This window comes from Malania oleifera, chromosome 12 (genome assembly GCF_029873635.1).
Source record: "Malania oleifera isolate guangnan ecotype guangnan chromosome 12, ASM2987363v1, whole genome shotgun sequence".
Taxonomy (NCBI): Eukaryota; Viridiplantae; Streptophyta; class Magnoliopsida; order Santalales; family Ximeniaceae; genus Malania; species Malania oleifera.
In genome coordinates, this window is record NC_080428.1 from 2,703,248 (window position 1) to 2,725,238 (window position 21,991).

General features: G+C 35.4%; 1 pseudogene; it reads left to right on the forward strand.

Annotated features, from left to right (window-relative positions):
- Window positions 1-1,366: 1,366 nt before the first annotated feature.
- On the forward strand, window positions 1,367-13,511 carry LOC131144949 (casein kinase II subunit beta-1-like; annotated as a pseudogene).
- Window positions 13,512-21,991: the final 8,480 nt, after the last annotated feature.

Below are 21,991 nucleotides of genomic sequence, written 5' to 3' on the forward strand. Positions count from 1 at the left end.
GAGTAAGGAAATTGTTTAAGGAAGATAAATCAATTTCCATCCATGTTATGGAAAAAGTTTTTTAGTTTCCTAATTTAAACCGATTTGCAGTAATTATATATATATATATATATATATAGTTTTTTAGTTTCCTAATTTATAAAGATTTGCAGTAATTATATATAGTTTTTTAGTTTCCTAATTTAAACAGATTTGCAGTATATATATATATATATATATATATATATATATATAGTTTTTTATTTTCCTAATTTATACAGATTTACAGTAATTATATATAGTTTTTTAGTTTCCTAATTTAAACAGATTTGCAGTAAAAAAACTATATATAATTATTGCAAATCTGTATAATATATATATATATTATATAGTTTTTTTAGTTTCCTAATTTATACAGATGCGCAGTAATTTTATATATTCATATATATATATATATATATATATATATATATATATATATTTGACGGGCCCACGCAGGCCATGGGCCGGAGAATAGGGCAACACTTTACTTTGGGGTTTTAAAGTTTTATAAAAAGGGCGGGGGGTGGAGCACCTTTCTTTGACGGCGCTGGGCACCATCTTCTTCTCTCCCTTACGGCACTCACACACCCACGGCTGGGCAGCGGCCTTTGCTTCTCTCCCTACTGCTGCCAGTTTCTTCTTCTTCTTCACTCACGCTCCATCCCAGCAAAAATACCAAGAAAAACAGCCGCCTACACAACCCCTCACCTCACGGCCAAGCACCCAGCTCCCCTGCAGCCTCACGGCATTCCCTCCTCCTCCTTGCACAGCCGCAGAGCAGCCCCCACAGCACTCCACGCACAAGGGCACCGCCCACGCACAGAGGCAACAAAGAAGGGAATCCTCATCTCTCCGGTCTTGCTCACCAGCTACGGCGACACAGCAGAGAAGAAAACACAGAAAACGTAGCCGGTGAGACTCAACCCCCGTGGTACCACAGCAGCCCCACACCAGCAGATCCAGCCGCACTCCACGGCCAGCGTCCCAACTCCGGCAGCGGCAATACACAGCAGGGTCATTATAGAATGAAAAATTAATATGTGGTATCTTCATGTTTCCAATCTTGTTTTAACTAAATTTTCTTCCAATTATACAATCTTCCATATCGCGTGGGACGGGCGTTTTCTTGCCCCGTGAAGCGGGCAACGACCGTGAGTGGCGCAAGAACCAGGTACAGTTGGGATAAGATTGGTTGCTCCAATTGAAATTGATGTTTTTGCTTTCGGTTGATTCACCTGTTTGGTACTCGGGAATTTGAATTCTCATTTGTTGGGGCATTAGTACATTTTCTCTGTGCGTCTGACTTTTCCATTTCATCTGCCTTTGTTCATGTTTGTTTTTGGTGATGGCAAAATCTAGGACAAGGGGATTCATTTGGGTCCACTTGTTTGATGCTGTTACTACACATTTGCTTTAAAATTAATGACATGCATTATAATTTTTTAAAAATAGTACCCATCTTATGTTTATGTTTAGCATAGTAAGAGACCTTCAAAAGCACTTTCTCCTGATTCTTCATCTAATGAAATCTTCTTTTTGTTTTCAAAAAAAGTATTTCTATTGAAACAATTGTTGCCACAGATTTGAAATTCTTTGCTGATCTAGCCTGACTGAGTTCAAATAAATCATTTTTTAGGCGCTCTTACAACTTGCTTAAGAAAATTACTTTCCGATTTTCTCAATGAACACTTTGAATTAGATCTAGGTTGATGTATGCATTTATTCTATGAACTTAAGTTATTGGGCCTTCATAATGATCCAAGTTGGATTTGTTGGATTGGATAGGTAATATTCTCACAGAAGAACAGAATGAATTAGTCGAATCAGCGGCAGAGATGCTTTATGGTTTGATTCACGTTCGATACATTTTGACTACCAAAGGAATGAATGCAATGGTAGGTTTTCTATAAATTCAGAGCTCTATGCTTTCATAAATTTATCAAAATTTGGGCACATGGAAAAAATTATGCGACCGAAATATTTACAGTTGGAGAAATATAAGAACTATGATTTTGGGAGATGCGGCTTTACTGCTGTGGACAACCCTGTCTTCCAGTTGGCCAATCAGACATTCCTCGATCAAGCACTCTGAAAATCTACTGCTCCAAATGCGAAGATATTTATTACCCTCGATCCAAGTCTCAAGGTGGTTCAGGATGCTCAACAGCCTTCCCGCCAGCAAGAGTGGTTCAGGCCCTAAAACTCAATTTAGATCAAAAGGGTTTTCTATCTAGCCGGTCCAGCCAAACCGAAATGACCCACCAGCACGGTACGCGCTTACTCTGAATTTTCCTTTTCATTTTCTTTTGTCCGGCCGGTTTGGTTGCTAAGAATCATATGACCGTATCAGTGCTTACTAAAGATTGTGTTTTTAATTATCTATCTTTCCAATATTATTTTTCCTTAATAAACTTTCAATTATATAATCTTCCATATCGATTGTACGTGTTCTTATATTTATATAGAAAATTAATAAATAAAAATTTGATATTTTTTTTTATCCATATAGAGTTAATGTGTCTGCTGTTATAACTTTTGAATTAGATATTGATATTGCACAAATATCATACTTAATGAAATGGTCTTAACTTTTGAATGGTTTATTATTATGTTATTTAGGGTCCCTTTCTCTTCTCAACTAATTTTATAACCTAACAGTAAGCTGAATTAATTGTTTTCAAGTTTTAAAAATAAAACTAAACAAAAATTAATGGTTTAATAAGAAAAACAAATTGTTGGCGACCAAGAGAAGATTCGGGTGGATGATCCAGAAGCACAAATCCACCGATGATGGTTTATGAGTTTGAACACAAACTGAACGAGGAGGGGGATGCTCGGGTTATGGTTGTCCATGGGAGCGGACGCAAAGACAAGTGTTGATGACTTACGAAAGCTTGATTGACATATATATAAAGTGATAGGGAAGAAAATTTTAAATACGTAAAATCGGCGAGTACGAATGTCTACTAAAATATTGTTTTAAAATATTATCATCTAAAGATAAAACTTTCTACATAATGAAGCTATGTAGTTTTGTTAAATAAATATAAATGTCTTACAAAATAAATATTTTACCATAAGATAATTAGTGATCAAACTAAGAGATTGTATTGCTTAGTAGATATCTAATTATAGAGTTACAATAAAAAAGAAGATAACATGAACATTAATAGGTGTCAAATAATGTAGCACAAATGAAAGACAAGAATTAACTAATATTTTAAATTGGAAATATGCATTTATGTTTAGTGCACTACACTTAGAAAAAATATTGAGAAAATTGAAATCAACAAATTCTTTATATATCTAAATATTATTTTTTAATGATTATTTAACAAATAGACAACACATATACAAATAAATTAAGTCATGTTTGAGAAGGGACAAATTTCAAGGCTTGAATTTGAAACTTTGTTTTTAACGTATCTTAAATAGCTAGGCATTAAATTTTTAAGCGATGTTATGCAACTATGCATAATTAATATGATAAATAAATAATGCTAAATTAAATGTGGTGGCAATACCTTAATTATATGTGTTGCAATAAACATAATTTATGTGTAAAAAATACTTAATAATGTTTAATTACATGTTAAAAATAAAAATGAAAAGCATTTTGTCAAGTTTGTTGCAATCAAATGATGGCAAAACATAAATAAACAAGTAAACAAAATAACTAAAAAGAATGGATGAATCAAAAGCGAAAGAGGAATGAGAGTAATTGATTGTTTTAGTGTGCAGCGGACATGGATATTGCTATAATTATAGATCTAGCTAGCAAGCATGCATGAAATTGAGGAGATATATCAATCATTTTGGAAGCAAAGTCACCTCAATGATGACGGAGTAGGCTAATATTGATATGGGTCACAAGAGGGCTACCGATCGATTGGTGCCTGTGAATATATAACACGACGTGAAGTATTGATTCTTCCATAATGAAGTACTGAATTGACCATGCAACAACTTGTATCCAACATGAAATCTTGAAAAATGAAAAGAGTTTGCTTCGAGAAGACATGGTCTACTTAATTAAATGACACCATTAATAAATATCTTAAAATAAAGAGAGACCAGACGTTAATGTAAGGGCAGATGAAGAGGTGGAGAGAGAAGTAATAACATTCAATCTTCCATGTTGAAAATGCTGAATTTTTTTTTAAATGTCACATGGACACATAGAACAAAGTCCACTAGAGAGCTCTAAAATCCTCTATTATAAGTTATTATTATAAATCTGCCAATTTATATTTCAAACAACAAAGAAATATGAAAATGCTACCTCATTTACACGTATCATTTTTTTTTTGTTCTTTCCAATAGTAGTCAGTAGCAGGGAAGCTAAGTTGCCTATATACGTGTGAACGTTTTAATATTTCCATTTATATATATATATATATATATATATATATTATTTCAACTGATTTTTCCTAAAATTACATTAAACTTGATAACTAGGGCTTAACCTTTCTTCATCAATTTCATCATGATCAATGTCTTAGGTTTGGCCGTCATGAATCGCTACTTCACCACTCATCGTCTTGCGTTGTACGATTATTGTATTATTTCGGAGCCAGAATAGCCAAATACCGCAGATACTTTCGATAGCTTCCGTGTTAAACTCGACTTCAAACTTTGAGCAATGGTGGGCTTCTGCTCCTGACAACGGACCATGCCCCCAAGTTTTTTTCAAGAAATGATACGAGTCGTCGTATGAAGACTTCAAGCCCATGTGTTCGCGTCTTATGCGGTGGCATCCGGCGCCGTCTCCTGCTTCTTCTTTGCCCTCCAAATCGATTGCACCTTCCACCCCTATTTCTCAGAGAACTTATTTGCAGGGTCCACGAGATGATCGCAAATCGGGCCCTGCAGCTCCCCCCTACTGGCACCCCAACTCGTGCCCTCCCGCTTTCCGTCAAGTTCTTGGTGGTGACGGAGCACGTCTACGACGAGAGGAATCTGTCTGCAGCGATTGAGATGCTCAAGCCTGCGGCGGAACCGCAAAATCAGGCGGCGGCGTGGACGCTGGACTATCAATCTGTGAGCCTCTGCTCAGTATGCTTGGAAGATTTTGCGGCGGGAACAAATGTGGAATGGTTGCCTTGCTCACCTGTTTTTCAGCGAGGCTGCATCTTGTCGTGGTTAGAGAGTAATCGTCGTTGTTCTGTCTGCTCCTTCGAGTTGCGCAAGTAAAGTTAGAAAGAGACATTAATTATATTTTCAGTATTATTTTTATTTTCTTTGTTTTAATTGTCATTGGTTTATATGTTCTTATAATAAATGCACAAGTAATCAATAATGGTTTTGTGTTGTGTTTTTTCTTCTAATTCCAGCTGAAGCATATTTGGAAAGTTGAGTTGAAAAAGTACTTTAGTAATGAAAATGGCTGCGATCTTAACAGGAATGGCGAAAGTGATCTTTTGGTTTTCGATGTTTTACAAGGATTTTTGAAATTTTAGGTTTGTTATTCTATGCATCATATTTCTTATGGTTTAAATATTTTGTGGGAACTTTGTTGTCATAGCATTGTCTTTATGCTTTAAGGTTGATTTTGTTTTTTGCTTAGCAATTATTTTATAAAGAAACTGTATATGATTGCACTAAGTTTGTGATCTAATGTGGTATTGATATATTTATTCTTTCGGGCTAATCATTTGCTTATTGAAACTGAAATCACTAAAGATAAGTTGTGATATCAGCAACAATATTTATATATCACTTGATCAATTTTTGAACCAATTACCACTTAGAATATTTGGAAGAATAATAAGTTTTGTTCGTCGTGTTCAATTGTTTAAGTCTTTAAAATTTCAAAGGTTAAAGTTGGATCACTACCTTTTCTTTTAAATGAATCGTACTATGCTACTAACTTTAAAGTCAGATTTCTAACTTTACTTGGGCAACTTGAAGGAGCAGACAGGACAACGACAACTACTCTTTAACCACGACAAGATGTAGCCTCGGTGAAAAACGTGCGAGCAAGGCAACTGTTCCACATCTGTTCCCGCCGCAAAATCTTCCAAGCATACCGAGCAGAGGCCGAGAGATTGACAGTCCAGCGCCCGCGCTTCTACCATGGGCTTGAGCATCTCCACCACTACAGGTAGATTCCTCTCGTCACAGACGTGCTCGGTCACCACCAAGAGCTTGACAGAAAGCGGGAGGGCGCGAGTTGGGGTGCCAGCAGGGGGGAGTTATAGGGCACGATTTGCGATCATCTCGCGGACCCTGCAAATAAGTTCTTTGAGAAGTAGCGGGTGGACGGCGCGGTCGATTTGGATGGCAAAGAGGATGCGGGAGACGCTGCGGGATGCATCCGCATAAGACGCGAACACTTGGGTTTGCACGAAGTCTTCATACGACGACTCATATCTTTTCCTGAAGAAAACTTAGGAGGATGGTCCGTTGTCAGGAGCAGAAGACCACCATTGCTTCCTCAAGAGTTTGAACTTGAGTTTAACATGGAGGCTGTCGAAAGTATCGACGGTATTGGGTTGTTTCGGCTCCGAAATAATACAATAGTTGTACAACGTAGGACGATGAGTGGTGAAGTAGCGATTCATGGCGGTCAAACCTAAGGCACTGATCATGATGAAACTGATGAAGGAAGGTTAGGCCCTTAGTTACCAAGTTTAATGTAATTTTATGAAAAATCAGTTAATGGAAACGAAAATTAAAATTGAATTGGCTACTCTAGGGAGAACCAAATTTTGGTGGTTCGGTTATGATTTTTTTGTTTCTTAACTGTTTTTTTTTTTTTTTTAAATATATAATGAAAATTTTTGCAAAGGTTATTGAAATTGAGAACCTAGTGGACGTTTTGCACAAGCCAGGTATGATCGAGCTCGAGCTTGAGTTTATTAGTTGGCAAGTTCCAAAGTAAAGTTTGAATTTGGCTCATTTTATCTTGGTCAATGAGTTCGAATAAACCATTATCGAGTTGAGGACCAAATAACTCGCAAATTTTTTGACTCGTTTGAAGCCTTAAACATCTCGACACTCTTAGATCCTTTTATCTGCTGCTATTCTTTTGTTGGACGAGTTTAATTCCCTAAGAAAATAACAGGATTATTTCAAAGTTAGTGGAACAATGTACAGTTTCTTCTAAATGATAGTTCCATTATTTTCATCTATATATTATATGTATTTACTAGATGTTTGTCAAATCAAATTAGAAGTATTCTCTCAGGAACTGCAAGCTTTGTCATCACTGCAGGAGAATAAAAAATGGCAACTAATTTTGCATTTTACAATCTCATATGCATGATACAAATACATTAGTGTTGTTTAAATCTGACTGAGAAATCTTGACATGTTTTATTGACGCCAACCCACAACAATTGAACCTAAATTGTAGACAACATATAAATGTACTTAATTAAAATGATTCAAAGATGTAGTAGCCATATTTACCTTTCCAGAGGTGTTGATCCTTCTAAGATCAAGAGTTCAATTGGTTAGAACCTTATAAAATCTATGTTGACTTAATCGTTGCATTGTTGAACACTTCAGTGGTCTGTTTATCAACTCTTTGTTCCATCTCATCATTGACATTCATGAAACTGGGCTGGTTTGTTGATGCAAGAAGTCTCGCCCACATCCTATCTGTCAATTTGATGGTCCGAGTCTCTGTCACCCGCTGCAATTCATAGCATCATAATGTAGCTCAGGATTAAATTTGCACATTCCCTAAGACATCAGTGTAGCAGAACATATTATAAATAGACATACAAAATTTAGTAGCATACACAATACATCTGTGAATACATGGAAACATGCACATGCGCACATCTATTATCTTTTTCAGAACAGTTAGCAGCAGTAATCACAGCAGCAGTCATGTCTTTATCCCAAATATTTTGCATCAGCTAAGCAGATCCTTTTTCTCCCTTCACCTCAAAATTTAAGACTATCCGCTATCGCTTCAATTTTTTAAAAATTGAAACAGCTTATATATATATATATATATATATAAAAGGCTATCTTGTGACAACAAAAGAAATTTGAGCATACAGATTCTTGATAACCCATTAAAATCAGATCAGCTGAGAACTCTTAGACATTCCAAAGATTTACACATTGGGTTTCGAAACCCTAACATTGTATTTTCAGTACCTTCACACTGCCAGAAAAAGGAAAACTGAGACTGCACATAACAGGATCATTAAAGAGAGGAAATTGTCATATCTGCCTCAAGACCATTCCTGAGTAACAACTACCGCAAGCCAATCCTCATGAGGTTCAAGTTTTTCCATGGTTATTCTGAGGGGCATTATTCTGGAAAGGTGTGTTGTTAATGAATTATGTTGCTTCAATGTTTAACGCGTGCTTGTCATTTTCTTACCAGAATTGCTTACTGCTTCTACTTACATTTCATTCAATAACCGTGAATGTGTTCTTGTGGAAAACTGTAGTACACTTTGGCTGACTAGTTAAGCATGAGTGCTTTAGCTAGTGCTGCACAGCTATTCACAAGGGGTGAAGTGTTCAGCCCGCGGCACACTTCAATACTAATGTTCATATGATTTTTAGAAAAATCAATTTACATATATAAGATATAAGGACAAGCAAGAAAAAGCTTTACATTTGTCACGTCTCACAAATTTATTGAGTATTGATGTAATTTAAACAAACAAATGGCAAATATAAATGAAAGACAGAGAACGTAGTGTATTCATAGTTCATAATTAATGTCATTTTTAGAAGAATTTTAATCACTCTACAAGTAATATATAGCTATAGGCAAAAAAAAACCTTATTTTGTTATTTTCACCTATCTTATTGAATAAAAATGTAACTCTAATCAAGAAACCATAAATAAAATAAAAGAAAAACAGAAAAACATATTCACAGTTCAAAGCATAATCACGTGAATGTGTAACAACATTTGGTCAAGGAACAAAGGGTAAGAGTAAGGTATAAGGGAGCGAAGACCGCACAACAGAGATTATCCAGCCTCAAATTTAGACCTTAATCCCATATTTTTTGCATGGAATAGAATCTGCAAAAAAATGAAGCGAATCTGACCCAATCCAACCTGTCTAAAATTGAGCAGTTTTGAACTTCAATTCACTAGGCTGTGGTTTAGATATGTACAAACCCATTCTAGTAGGCTCATGTGATGGATTAAATGTGTAAAAACAACATTAAACCAAACAACCATAACAGATCTCACCACCTCACTCTGCTATTCTTTTTCTTCCCAGAACCTAAGGAACACCCCCTGTTCCCTATTAACCCTTTATTCATCTTCTTCTTCTTTACCTTTTAATTTCAATGTCTCCAAAAACCTCTGTGATCTACAATTCCTTCCCACCGGCATTAGCACTGTTTTACTTAATTTAGGTTTCTTCTTCTTCTGTTCCTTTCATTTTGTATTTCCCACAACATCTAGTCAATATAAGATCTGTATGATTTTGAGGCAAAACTAACATACATGTATTACAACACAAGCAAGAAGAGAGGATGCATTTTGAGACAAAGGATGCTCGCAATTTCATTTCTACCAGGCCTTTGTGAGAAACCTTGTGCTACAAGACGTGCCTTGTATCTCACAATTTCATTCATTTCATTTCTTTTACGTACAAAAACACATTTATACCCAACAGGTTTGATATTCTGAGGTGTTTGGACTACTGGTCCAAATACCTTACGTTCGGCTAATGTGTCTAGCTCAGCTTGTATTGCTTCTTTCCATTTTAGCCAATCAATTCGATATCGACATTCTTCTACAGTTTGAGGTTTAGGCTCATTATCATTAATAATTTCGGAAGCAATCGCATATGCAAACACATCGTCAACAACAACTTTATTTTTTCTCCGCATATTTCCAAATTTTAATGAGATCTCATAATTTTCTGGTATCGGAAACACTTCTGGTGTTGCTTTTGTGGAAATATGGGATTGTTGATAGATATTTCTTTTAACCTCTTCTTGAGTGTTAATGACCTCTTTTGGAGTGTCACTTTTATTCATTTCTTTTTTTTTTTTTTTCGAGGAATAGTATCCTTTGCACCAATTGGTCTACCACGCTTTTGGCGCATTTTAGATTCATTAGATGCTATTCCCATTGGGTGTTCTTCAGGAACAATCAATCTAGTAGGAATATTTGTGGCCCGAACATGTGATTGAGTGACCTTTTTGGTGTTTGTAAAAACATTTGACAATTGATTTGCAGCATTCTGTAAATAAATTATTCTTTAAACTTCAAGTTCACATTGATTTGTGCGTGTATCAAGATTAGACAAAGTTGGTGTGTTCTAACAAATTTCTTGTGTTTTTAATCCTTTCCCTTCTCCTAATGAAGGGAAAAACTGATTCATCAAATTGACAATATAAAAATCTTACTCTAAAAAGATCACTAGTTAGTGGTTCAAGATATCTAATGATAGAAGGAGAATCAAAACCAACATAAATACCAAGCCGACGTTGTAGTCCCATTTTACTTCGTTGCGTAGGTGCAATAGAAACATATATTGCGCAACCAAAAATTCTAAGATGAGATATATTAGGCTGGTGGTTAAACATAAGTTGTGAAGGTGAAAATTTGTGATATGCAGTTGGTCTAATTCTAATCAAAGATGCAACATGCACTATAGCATGGCCTTAAGTAGATGCAGGAAGCTTTGATCGCATAAGCATAGGTTTAGCAATAAATTGTAAATGCTTAATGAAGGATTCTGCTAAACCATTTTTTGTATGAACATATGCAATAGAATGTTCAACACTTATTCCTATTGACTTGCAAGAGTCATAAAATGCTTTTGGAGAAAATTCACCTGCATTATCTAAACGGATAGTCTGAATGGGATAATCAAGAAAACTTGATCTTAATTTTATTATTTGAGTAAGAAATTTAGAAAAAACAACATTGCGAGTTGAAAGGAGACAAACATGTGACCATAAAGTGGAAGCATCAATTAAAACCATAAAATGTCGAAATGGTCCGCAAGATGGATGGATTGAGCCACAAATATCTCCTTGTATTCTTTGCAGAAAGAATGGAGACTCTAAAGGTAATTTAGATGAAGAAGGTCTAACAATTAGTTTTCCTTGAGCACAAGAAATACAAAAATAATCACCGGGTAAAAGAACTTTCTGATCCTTTAATAGATGTCCATGTGTATTTTCAATGATTCATCACATCATAGTTGAACCAGGATGGTAGAGACGATCATGCCAAAGTATAAAGCTTATAGGCTCGGAGCACTTTCGGTACATAAAATTTGATTCAACCATCCTTATTTTTGTGAAATATAGACCAAATGAAAAATTTGAAAAATTTTCCAATATGATCTTCTGGTTTGAAGCTGTAGATGTAATTAAAAGATATTTCATATCTCTTTCATTTTTGGTTTCAACATGATATCCATTGCGACGTAAATCTTTAAAATTTAGTAGATTTCTTTGGGATCTACTAGAATACAACGCATCATCAATATACAATTTTGTCCCATTTGGAAACATAATATTAACTCTTCTAGAGTTCTCTATTACATTTGCAGAGCCAAATATTGCATTAACATATATTTCAGCTAATGTTAATTGCAAGAAATATTTTTTAACACGAAGAATTGTGTGAGTCATGTCACTTTCCACCAAACACATGCCAGCCTCTATTTTATCAAGTTTATTTTGTATGATCTAGTAAATGAAAAAATAAAATTTAAGAATTAAGAAATATTACCAAACATATTATATGTAAAACTTTTAAAAATTACGTAAATTAATTTTTTCAAAGGAACATAAACATGAAGATAATTTAATAGTAGACATTTCCATCCCCAATCAAATGATCAATTTTGCCACTAGGATCCACAAAAAAATTAGAAATATCAAAATCAACATCTAAAGGAGACTCATACTTAGCATCAATGAGTTCAGACAAATTCACTTCCGCATTTTTCCCTTTTCCTTTTAACGATGCCTTGTAAAGATCAACTAGATGTTTAGGAGTGCAACATATTTGAGACCAATGACCTTTTGTTCCACACCTATAGCAAATATTGTCATTATTTTGCACTTTGTTATTTTGTTCAGAACTTCCGTTATTCTTTGCCCACTTCCTTTGAGTCTTTTCAGCACTTTTGCTTTCAAACTTTGAAGGATTATCATCACGGGTCCAACAATTTTTCCTACCACGACCCTTTTTACCACCACGACCTTAAGAAAAGACCACATTCAATTCAGGGAATGATGTTGAGCTAGTTGGACGAGATTGATGATTTTTCAGTAAAAACTCATTATTTTGTTTAGCCACCAGTAAACAAGAAATTAGTTCAGAATATTTTGTAAATCTACGCTCTCGATATTGCTGTTTCAGGAGCACATTCGAGACATGAAAAGTCGAATATGTTTTTTCTAACGTATCATCATAGTAATTTTTTCTCCACATAACTTCAATTGAGAGCTAATTTTAAACAATGTTGAATTATATTCACTTACAGTTTTAAAATCTTGCAATCACAAGTGTATCCAATCATATCGAACTTTTAGAAGAATTACCGTTTTTTAGTGTTCATATCTCTCTTTTAAGTTGTTCCAAAGGACTAATGATTCCTTTATAGTAAGGTACTTAATTTTCAATTTTTTGTGTAAATTGTGTCGAAAGAAAATCATTACCTTTGCGCGATCCTGTAGAGATGCTTGATTTCCTTTTTCAATTGTATTACCAAGATTCATATCATTAAAGTGAATCTCAGCATCAAGAATCCATGGTAGATAATTTCTTTCAAAAATATCAAGGACAACGAATTCAAGTTTTGTGAGATTTGACATCATAAAGTTACATTGAAAACAAATAAAAATTCAAAAGTTAGGTAAATATTAAAATGTAAATGTTATTCTTACATATATTTCAACATAAAAACATTTAAGAACGTGTATTCAAGATAAGAGATATAGTTAACACATAAATATAGTTTGACAAAAAAAAAAAAAAAAAAACTAAAGTAATATAGATAACTGTTAGAGTGTCAAGCTAAGAAGTATCCAGGCCGTCCATTTCTTCCTCAGATCCAACAGTTGTTGCTGTGTATTTTAATTTTGTTATGGGGGCATGGATGTAATTTGCTTTTCTTGTTGTAAATTAAAACAAAAGCAGCAGAGGGGCAGGAGAAGGCCTTCTGAACTTTCCGTTTGCAGCTTCAGATATCGCAGCACAACTGGAGGTGGGTGCGGCTTCCTTTGGAGAACCGAGAGGAGGCTCCTTCACCCGAGCTTCAGAAGGGGTTCAATGTAGCCGAGGCTTCTGCCTGTAGAGCCGCGAGTGTCTTCACCTGCAATGAGGAAGCCATCACCGCCAAGAGATCCTTCAGCTGATGCGCACGGAAGAGGGAGACGGCAGGAGGTGGGTGCAGCGTGGGTATCTCCAATGGAGGTTCGCGCAAGGGTAAGGCAAGGTAAGCTCAGATTTGGTTTCTTAGGGAGGGTTTCTTTTAGGAAAATCAGGGAGGAATATAAGGAGAAACCTAGGGTTCTTCGCAGGTGCGAAGGGGGGATTTCTTGGATTATTCTTGGGCTGATTTCTAGAGGAGATCGGTAAGACAAGAAAGGGTAAATCTGTGTGTACTTGTATTTATTTCCACCAATTTAATATAGTGTCTTTGGAGGTGAGTTTCTGCCGTAGATGTAGGCCAATTTTTGGGCCAAACCACGTAATATGTTCTTGTGATTGTGTGATTGGCATGTTTATGTTTTGCTGAATATTATTTGGTGAGCATATATTTTTCTTGATCAGGCTTAGCACACACACGCGTCAAAATAAACAGGTTTAAATTTAGGTGTGATTGTCGTTGATACTTGGACAAAAATCAAATTGTTATTGTGGTTTTTTTGGAATTAATTAAAATCTAAAAATAGAATTAGCAATCAGCTGAATTACATACAACAAGTGGTATTAGAGCCTGACTATGTGATGGGGACCGCTAGGTTTGAAATAGAAAAATTCACCGGGAAAAATGACTTTGGCTTATGGAGGATTAAGATGCGTGTCATCTTTGTATAGCAGGGGCTTGAGGAGGCTCTTCTTGGAGAAAAGAAAGGAGCCTCTACTTCACAAGAGAGGAAACTAGGTTTACCTTCCGCCGACAAAGTGAAGCCCGAAATCCTCCAAAAGGCACATAGTGTCATTATCTTGTCCTTAGGAGATAAAGTGCTTAGGGAAGTTGCCAATGAGGATACGGCAGCTAGAGTGTGGTAAAAACTAGAAAGTTTGTACATGACAAAATCCCTAGCAAATAGACTCCATAAGAAGACTAGACTCTACACCTTTAGAATGACCCCTGGAACATCAATTGATGAACATTTAGATGAATTTAATAAAATTCTTTTGGATCTTACTAATATTGATATTAGTATAGATGAAGAAGACCAGACAATTCTTTTATTGAGTTCTCTTGATTCCACATATGACAATATTAAAGAAACTATGATGTATAGGAGAGAGAGGCTGACTTTAGAAGATGTGCAAGTAGTTTTGCACTCTAGAGAATTGCACACTAAGTTTAAGTTTAAAACAGGGTCAGGGGAAGGGTTAAATGTGAGAGGTAAGTCTGAAAGAGGAACAAGAAAGGAAAAGACGAGAGGTCTAGATCAAAGTCTAAGAGCAAGGCACTAAAGTGTTTTGCATGTCACAAGGAAGGACATTTTAAGAGGGACTGCCTTGAGTGGAAAAATGGTGCAAATGCCACCACCTAGGAATCAAAGGGTAAGGCAGCTGTAGTTTTAGATGGGTATGATAGTGTGGAAGTGTTGAATGTCTCTAATAGAGATTCAAGAAAAGAATGGATATTAGATTCAGGATGTTCCTTCCATATGTGTCCATTGAAAAACTGGTTTGAGTCCTTTACATGCTTAGAAGGAGGTTATGTTATCCTAGGAAACAATAAGTCATGTAAAATACAGGGTATTGGGACTGTGAGACTTCTAATGCATGATGGGATGGAAAGAGTGCTAAAAGATGTGAAGTACATACTTGAGCTGAAGAGAAACTTGATTTCTCTTGGTAGCTTAGATAAGACAGGGTACACGTTTAAGTCTAAATGAGGTAGCCTAAGAGTTTGTAGAGGTTCACTGGTAGTGATGAAAGGGGTGCTAAAGAATGGGTTGTACACCTTAGTAGGAAAGACAATGATTGGTGAGGCTTCACCTATCAATCACAGGGTAGAAAATCAGGTTTCCTTGTGGCATAAGGGGCTAGGACATGTTAGCCAACAGGGCCTAAAGGAGCTGGAGAAACAGGGGCTCCTTGGAGATAGGAAACTTGAGGGATTGTCATTCTGTGAGGAGTGTGTCTTGGGTAAGTCTACTAGGGTTAGTTTTAAGAAGTCCACTCACACCACGAAACAGACTCTTGATTACATACATTTAGATTTGTGGGGGCCTGCTACGGTTAGTTCTCATAGTGGTTGTAGGTATTTTCTGTCAATTATAGATGACTTTTCTAGAAAAGTATGAGTTTATATTCTAAAACATGAAAGTGATACTTTTGAAAAGTTTAAAGAATAGAAAACCTTAGTTGAAAATCAAGTTGGCAGAAGAGTTAAAACACTGAGAACAGACAATGGATTAGCTGAAAGCATGAATAAGACTATTTTGGAAAGGATAAGATGCATGTTAGTCACTTCAGGTCTGCTCAAGATCTTTTGGGCAGAGGCGATGACCACTGCTATATACCTTATTAATAGGTTTCCTTCCACAGCTTTAAATTATAAAACCTCTCAAGAAATCTAGTCGAGTAAGCCTGCTGATTATTAGGGTTTAAAAGTTTTTGGGTGCGTAGCCTATGCCCACATTAGAACTAATAAATTAGAGCTTAGGGCTATTAAATGCATTTTTGTGGGATACCCAGAGGAGGTTAAAGGCTATAAGCTTTGGGTTGTAGAACCTGGAAAACAAAAATGTATTATTAGCAGGGATGTAGTTTTTAATGAAACTAAAATGGGGGGAAAACCAAAAAATTTGGATGAAAGTGTTAGACACTCTGACACTAGTGACTTGCAACTTGAGGTGGAGCAACCCTCCACTTCTCATAGCCATTTAGAAACAAATGCTGCTGATTTTGAAAAACAAAACTCATAAACAAAAACCTCTGAATTAAGAAAAACTTACCTTCTAGCACGGGATAGGGAGAGGAGGGTCATAAGACCTCCTCAAAGGTATGGGGAAGCTGATATGATAGCTTTTGTTCTTTCTGTTGCTGAAATAGAAATTGAGGTGAAGCCTAAGACTTTTAGAGAGGTTATGGATAGTAAAGAGGCTGAAAAATGGATTCTTGCAATGCAAAAAGAAATTGAGTCTCTAAACAAGAATGAGACATGGGTGATGGTACCTAGATTGGAAAAACAAAAACTCATAGGATCCAAGTGGATCTTTAAGAGGAAAAAGGGAATCCCTGGAGTTGAACCACCTAGGTATAAAGTTAGGTTAGTGGCTAAGAGATTTACACAAAGGGAAGGGGTAGACTATAATGAAATATTTTCCCCTGTTGTGAGGCATTGTTCCATTAGAATTCTATTATCCTTTGTTGCTGTACATGACTTGCATTTGGAACAACTTGATGTTAAAACTGCTTTCTTGCACTGTACTTTAGAAGAAACAATTTATATGCAACCTCCCGAAGGCTTTGATATGGAAATGAATAAAAATCATGTATGTTTATTAAAGAAATCTTTATATGGGTTGAAACAATCACCTAGATAATGGTATAAACAATTTGATTCTTACATGATTCAAAATGATTTCTGTAGAAGTAATTATGATGGTTGTGTTTATTTTAAATCATGTGATAAATGTCATATATATTTGCTATTATATGTTGATGACATGTTGGTTGCTTGTGGGGACATGGATATGTTAAATCAAGTTATGACCATGCTCAAATTTGAATTTGAAATGAAAGACTTAGGACCTGTTAAAAGAATATTTGGTATGGAAATAACTAGAGAAATGAATAAAATACTTCTCTGCTTGTTTCAAAAGTCTTATATTTCAAAGATATTAAAAAGATTTGGAATGAGTCATGTTATTTCTACTTCTATTCCTGTTGCACAACATGTTAAATTGTCTAGAAAACAGTGTCCTAAAACTGAAGATGAGTCACTGTTTATAAATAGAATACCTTATGCTAGAAAAATCAGGGAGGAATATAGGGAGAAACCTAGGGTTCTTCGCAGGTGCGAAGGGGGGATTTCTTGGATTATTCTTAGGTTGATTTCTAGAGGAGATCGGTAAGACAAGAAATGGTAAATCTGTGTGTACTTGTATTTATTTCCACCGATTTAATATAGTGTCTCTGGAGGTGAGTTTCTGCCGTGGATGTAGGCCAATTTTTGGGCCGAACCACGTAAATTTGTTCTTGTGATTGTGTGATTGGCATGTTTATGTTTTACTGAATATTATTTGGTGAGCATATATTTTTCTTGATCAGGCTTAGCACACGCATGCGTCAAAATAAACAGGTTTAAGTTTGGGTGTGATTGTAGTTGATGCTTGGACAAAAATCATATTGTTATTGTGGTTTGTTTGGAATTAATTAAAATCTGAAAATACAATTAGTAATCAGCTGAATTACACACAACAATAACAAACGTTAAAAAATAAATAAATAAGATTCTTACCTTAGAATAATACTAACGAAACTTAAAATATTCTGTTATACCATGAGAGACTTGATCGCACTAATAACGTGCTGTAAATGAAATAAAGAGAGAATTACAAAAAAAATTAAAGTAACGAAATTTGAAACTATAGAAATTCAGTAGTATAATTCCTCAGAAACTAGAAGTTACTATTTTTTATTTTTGTTTCAATTTTAATTGTAAAACATGCCTTTATATAGGCAAAAATTATATTGGCATTCCAAAAGTTAATTTCATAATGAACAATTATGTGAGCATACCAAAAGTTATAACATATTTTCAAATATAATATACATGTTTTATAATAAACTAATTATTTTATACTTAATATCACTTTATTATGTCAATAACTTTATTTTTTTTATAAAAAAAACATTTATTATAATATTGGGACGATGGGTCATTGCCTATTGGGTAATGTTGAAATAAAAACTGCCCCAAATATACAATTACTTAGTTAACAACACTCGGTATCTGTTTTCTCAGATCGGCTCTCAATATCTCCTCCCATCTGTTTTCTTCTCTAGTCCGCTTGCGTGGGTTATCATTTTCTAACCTTCCGGAGTTCTCGCCGGTCTTGGGCTTCTTCCATCTGTAGCTTAGCAAATCCAGGTATCACTCCGTCTGCTTCCTTTTTCTGGGTTTCTATTTTTCTAACCTCTACTTTCCCTCTCCTTTGCAAAAATTGTGCCTTTTTTTTTTTTAATTGAGTAGTTGATTCGGTAGAGGGCGCCAAGGACTTGCCACTCGTACGAGTAAGACGAGCAAAAAGTCCCCATGAGACAATCTCCAAAACAAAATTTAGGAAAAGAAATCCCACACTATGTATCCCATCCATAATGTAAAAGCAGATTTTCTCAATCATATGATGCTCAAGTAATGTATATGTTTGGTTTGCAAAAGATATATAATCTTTGTATTCAACAAATAATATATTAGTCAATGAATATTGCAACAAAGATCAATATCACATAAACAAATATCTTTTTAAAGTTATATCAAAATAAAACCCACAAGATATTAGAAAATGTTTTGAAGAGATTTTGCAATCCAAAAGTAAATACAAAGTTCACAAGATATTGCAATGAATGTGCAATACTCGGAAGTTTAATATAAGTCTTCTTAGGAGAGACTTATTAACAAAGTCCCCTAAGAAAACTTAGGTTTGGCTCTTAAGAAAATCGAATCAATCAAATAGAGCAAGGAAAACAAACCTATAGAACAACCACACTTAAACACACTTACAAAGAAGTTTGAGTAGTAAGATCAGGTATGAATAAGTGTAGGAGGCTCAAAAGTGAGTATTATAGGTTTTTGGTTTTTTCAAAGAATTTTTCCTAATCAATTATGCTAATCTCCTCTAATTTGCACAAATGGTCTTATATATATAGACATGGGAAGAGTCATGACCCTTAGGGACTATTGGGTATTATTAAGAAAATTTTAAATCATTTGAACGTAATTAATCCCGTTTAAAATATTTAACCACGGTAAAAAATTCAGGGCAACCTAAGAGACCCGGTCAACTAGAAACCTTTCGATCGACCAAAGTTCATATAGGTCGGTCGACCGGGCATATTTTGAACTAGGCACTCGGTCTGTAACGACCTACTATTTAACTTGAGTTTTATTTTTCATTTTTTATACTATACTATAACAACTATAATGCTCTGATACCAAATTGAATTAAACCCAACCATTAACCTAAGTAGCGAGAAGCAGAAATCAAATAAACATAACCATATATAATTATATACAATACCAAAGTGCTAAAGTGTTTCCTAGAATATGCATATATGACTGTTCCCCAAAATACCCTTAACTGACTAGGACTATACAAGAATACTCTCAAAAAATACTCACTCTACTGTTAGGGCAATACTGAGGCCCCTCTATCTGCGAGCCTGTTCTACAAGCCTACCTGGATCACCCGAAAAATATTAAAGTAATGGAATGAGCCAACGCTCAATAAGACGAAATATGCTATTACTAGTGTGTGGCAATTGAGTTACAATATTGTAAAAATCTATTACCATATAATCATGTATCACAGAATCTGTAAAAACAATACTAGTAATATAAACCATCACCTTTTCCCGATTGCTTATCGTATCTGTACTTTAGGTTTCTACTCAAAATACTTCTAATATATATATATATATATATATATATATATATATATATATATATATATATATTCTATCTCTGTAAATCTGTATAAACATAGTAATAACTGAAAACTTCCCCATGGATAACTGCGTATCATGATTTAACCCCTCATGAAAGGGTTGTGTGGCTCGTAAGTGGGATCTACCTTAGCTGGCCAACCAGGAATAAATCACTATACTCCATCAGTCTGATCAGCCTTCCTCAACCTATATCTGATGGGGAGTTTGTCCACTCATAGGGTCTATATAATCGACTGTTATACCACGCATTATCTGAATAGGTAGTTGCACTCTATATACTGTATGTAGCTACCGTACCATGCTCTGTAATCTATAATGGTCCAATAGGGTCTGATACTATATAATACATCTCTATATACAACTATCTGTTTTACCATGATTCTAATAACTGTATAAACCATGAGGATGTGATAAACTGTATCTGTATCAATTATATTTCTGAAATGAACTGTAAAACTGTATGTCATGGTACTGTAAACTGTATCTATATCAACTGTATTTTCTATAATAAACTGTAAATTTGTATAATCATGGTATTCTGAAAATGCTGTAAAATATATTCACTATCTATATATTCTGTATAACATACTCTAAAAATATTGCAAAACATACTTCTGTACTATATCTATATTCTCAAGCTATACAGTAATTTAAAACATATTAAATATACTTGATAAATTGTAAAACTATATTAAATTCCTGCTGTGAATAATAATCTAGTATAAATATATATACTATACTGAAAATCATACTAAATTTTCCTAACATAGCATATTTATCTTACCTAATTTCTGCTAAAATCTCCATACTGAGACAGGTCCTACACCCGCAGGGTTCTTCACTTAACACCCTGAAAATCATACATCCCAAAACAAAAAGTCACTATTTCTATGTCTACAGTATTTCCTACAACTGCTAGAAAGTCAAATTCCGAATAAAAGATGTTACCCTAGATTTGGGATGAAATCCAACTTCATCCCACCGATGATCCGCTTCAACAGACTTGGAGAGAACTTCCCTAGGAGCATCGTGGTGGCCTTAGATTATCGATCCGGCGACTGACGGGGCCAAAATCAAAGAAAGAAGGGGGAAGGGCCGTAGAGGAGAGAGAAGAGAGAGTCTTCGCTGAAATTTCTACGTAAAACTGAGTTTAAGCACTATTTATATTGTGGAATTTGTCAACGAGCCACGTCACGTCGTCGACGAGTCCTATAGAAAGTTCATCGAAGAACCTGCACCCTCATCGACGAATTTCAGACTTCCAAAAAATCCTTCTCGGTATCTTCTCGTCGACGAGACAGGACCTCGTTGATGAGATCTTGAAGAACCCTCGTCGACGAGGCTTGGGAAATTTCTTGGACTTATTACCTCCAAAATGCAATGTCATCGACGAAGTTGACTACCTCCTTCTCTTACTGTTTCCATTTTTTCCCTCTTCTTTATTATTTAAATATCATTATTGTTCGGGCCATTACGCGGTCGATCGGACGTCATGTCCGAGGCAATTTTTCCATTTTAGTGAGGTTTGATCGACCAGGCTGATTTTGAACTGAGCGATTCGATCGACCAGACTGTGGGGATTTCTCTCGAGGACCCTCGATCGACCAGATAGTTGGAATACAATTTGGGCTCGGTCGACCAGGACGTCAAAATGTTAACTTCAAGAGGTTTCGGTCGACCGGGGGCTAATTGAACGATACAGTTCGATCGACCGGGACAAGGTCAATTTGTTGACCCAGACCGGGTTCAGTCGACCGGGGCAGAATGAGCTGCATGGGCCGGTCGACCGAAAGTGCACAAAGTGTGGATTTCGGTAATGTTTTGATTCACAAACACCATATTCAATGTGCCTAACATATGTGAGTGCAAGGGTGAGTGTCTTAGGTCTTTTCTAGGTCTAGTTTTAGTTATGATTCATTTTTTGCCTGAGCTTACCTATTAGACCATGCATGTGATGTGTGTGATGATTATTACAGGTAAAGTCCTAATTACTATTACATACCAATTACACAACTGAATATTTATTACAATTATAAACATGAATTGGTCTTCAAGTTTCATTTGCTTTACGTGCATCTTGATCTTAACACTTTTAGGTCCCTGCACAAAGTCTCAAACACTCATTAGATACAATGAGTATTT